We start from the raw sequence: 3,421 nt of genomic DNA, 5'->3' as shown, positions 1-3,421 counted from the left end.
ACCACTTAGACCAAGGACGATATATATTAGGAAACCAGACAGCGGCTCTTCTCAGAGGAACTGAGAAAAATTATTCCTCGTATTGTAAGGATCTTAAGTTTTACTATTGTTTATTTTATTTTAAATCTTTACTATCACTTCTTATTTTCTACTTCCGGCCAGAATTATAAGCGTGAAGGATTTTATGCAAAGTTGTCTGGCGAACGCCAAGTATTTAAGTGTGGCCTTTTTGCCAAGCAGGAGAGAGGAAGCAGTGAGTTCGAAGCAGGCCGCTTACCTTAGAAGTTACGCAGTTGCTATTTGCCTTCCAGGCCAGAGGTTTTAATCCTCTTGATAAATTAAACGTATTGTAGTGTTCACAGTCTCTGTGCTACATACGCTTCCTGTTATTATAAGGCCAATCTTATTCTAAAGTTAAATTAGAGTTTAGTTTTATTTTTATACCTTTTACGTTAGACACCGAGTGGAGGGTCATTGTATTCCGAAGTACGGAAGTCATTGTATATAAAGAAAAATAAAGGGTCTTGTATACCCTTCGTCTGTATCCTGTCTACTTACTACAATTAGTGAACATAGCTTTAGTAAGCTCTCTGTTCCTAGTCAGGTCATTGTATGTTTCCGAAGAAGGTTAGAAGAAACATTGAACCTGATAGTATGTCGGTAATGTTAATGCGGTCGTTACTCGATCTCAAGCACGACAATGTAAGGAAGCGGAAAATTTATGTGAGACGAATCAAAATTCTGAGCAGAATGAGTTAGAATTGGAAGAGGAGGACGATGTTCATGAGAGGTCTGAAAACAGAGAGATATTATTTCCTGTCAACCTTTGTGTCCCCACAAGTCCTGCGATTCAAATAGACTCAAGTACTTTTATTGATGAACAACAAAAAAGTAAAGAACTTGCGCCTTTATTAGAACTAGTAAAAAGCGGAAGTAAAACAAGTTATGGGATTAAAAATGGGGTTTTAGTAAAAAAGAAAGTAAATAAGTTAGGAGGAGAAGAACATTTAATTGTTGTCCCAGAAAACCTCAGAGAGCAAATTAAAGCAACTTGTCATGAAGGAACTTCAGGTCACTTAGGAGTGCTGAAAACAAAAGACCGGTTACTAAGACATTCTTTCTGGCCAAATTGTTATAAAGACATTGAGAAATTCGTTAAAACATGTGACTCCTGTCAACGTGTAGGAAAAGCAAGTGACAAAAAGAAAGCACCGTTGGTTATAGTACCTGTGATTTCTGAAGTCCTTAGTAAGGTTAATGTAGATGCTTGCGGGCCTATGCCTACATCTACTGAAGGTAATAAATATCTTATTACAGTTATGTGTTTAGCATCTAAATATCCTGACGCCGTCCCGGTATCGGATATAACGTCGAAATCTGTTGTAAGTGCACTCTTGCAGGTATTTAGTCGGATGGGCTTTCCAAGGGAGGTTCAAACTGATCAAGGAAAATCTTCCATGAGTCGCTTAACCGTTGAATTTTTGAAGAGGTTTGGTATAAAAATTTCCAGAAGTTCGGTTTACCACCCCCAGAGCAATCCTGTAGAACGGTTCCATAGGTCAATAAAAAGGGTCTTAAAGGTATTATGTATTGAAGCTGCCCCAAATTGGGAAGTACAATTACCTGCCGCTCTCTTTGCCCTGCGAACAGTAACGCATGATAGTACAGGATTTAGTCCAGCTGAATTAGTGTACGGGACCAACCTCAGAACACCTGTCGCATTATTGTATGAGAAATGGTTAGATCCTCAGGAAAAAGAAGATACCGTAATAGAATATGTTTTCGAATTAATCAATAGGTTAAAGAAAAGTAGAGAATTAGCTGCAGAGAAAATGGAAGAGGTGAGAGACAAAAGGAAGAAATGGTATGACAAAAATGCCGTGAAAAGGGAATTCCAGCAAGGAGATTCTGTATTAGTATTAGCAGTGAACCAACCCCATAAACTCGCTCCTCAATGGAAAGGGCCGGGAAAAATAGAGAAAAGATTATCAGAAACAAACTATGTGGTTAGTTTTGAAGGGAATCAGGAAGGGAATAAAGTGTATCACATCAATATGTTAAAACCTTATCATAAGAGACCTGAACTTTTGAATATGGTGCTCCTTGACAACGAGGAGATAGTTGAACCCTCGGAATTAGAGGAGGATTTTCCTTATATGTTAACCGACCCCAATGTGTTTGATTTTAATGAAATAATAGCAAAAGATAATCTTAAAGAAAGGCTTAATGATGAACAAATCCTGCAGTTGGGAAAGTTATTGGTAAAGTTTTCTGCTATATTTTCGAATATTCCAGGGAAAACGAATTTAGTCGAACATGATATCGAACTAATCAGTGACGAACGCGTACAGCATAAGCCTTATAGAATGACAAATCGACAGAACGAAATTCTTAAAGTCGAGATTGAAAAATGTTAAAATACAAGATTATTGAACCAGGACCCTCTGAGTATACTTCACCCATGATCCTTGTTGAAGCACCAGGTAGGGATCCTAGGCCGTGTATTGATTACAGAAAGTTAAACGAAATAACGCGTACTGAGTTCTATCCGATCCCCAATATAGAGCAACGTGTTGAAACTGTTGCAGCAGCCAAATTTATCACCTTGATAGACTTAACTAAAGGTTATTGGCAAATTCCATTCAAACGGACCATAATTCCCTAGTATGGCTAAAAAATAATGCAGGTAGAAATGGTCGATTGTTACGCTGGGCCTTAGCCTTACAATCTTATAATTTTACGATACATCATAAAAAGGGAAGTGACAACTTAAATGTAGACTGCTTAAGTAGAAACTCTGTACATGCCAGTTAAATAGACTAGTTATCATTTCTTTTAAGTTGTCTTGTTATTTGATTATGTATATTGTATTTTTTTTTAAATTCATACTATATAGTAAATTGTTAGCCTTATTCTTACAGAGAAAACATTTTGTTTTGGTTTTTTATATATTGTATATGTATTGTTATATGTATTTTTTATGATGGCCTGGTTATGAGAGTGGAGAGCCTTTGTAACAGTGTGGTTTAAAATTAACTGGTTGAACAATCTATTGAAACCATAAACTGTGAACTGTGAAGGTTTACTTCTCCTGTGTCCGGAGAAACAAAAACTGGAGGCGGAAGGTGTTTGTTTGTAGTGAACGCCTGCCTGTACTTGTATTTTATCCCGTAGGAACTTTAAAAAAAGTTTTGTTTCCTCTGTGTCCGAGGAAAACAAAATCTGGAGGCGGAAGGAGTTAGTCTGTAAAGAACGCTCCTGAACTCTACTAGAAAGACCTATGATGCTCTTGACTAGAGAGAACGTCGTTAGCAAACTCCTCACATTACGAGTACTGTAATTCATTTTAACGCCTATTTTAAAGAACTGTGAATGGCAACGACTTAACTGAGGAATACGCATGCGTAAAGAGATGAGATTT

This window comes from Stegodyphus dumicola, chromosome 2, assembly GCF_044657685.1.
Source record: "Stegodyphus dumicola isolate Sdum_Otavi_A_Nest chromosome 2, ASM4465768v1".
In the NCBI taxonomy this organism is placed as follows: Eukaryota; Metazoa; Arthropoda; class Arachnida; order Araneae; family Eresidae; genus Stegodyphus; species Stegodyphus dumicola.
The sequence above is the reverse complement of the archived record's forward strand: the minus strand, read 5'-3'. Positions refer to the sequence as shown.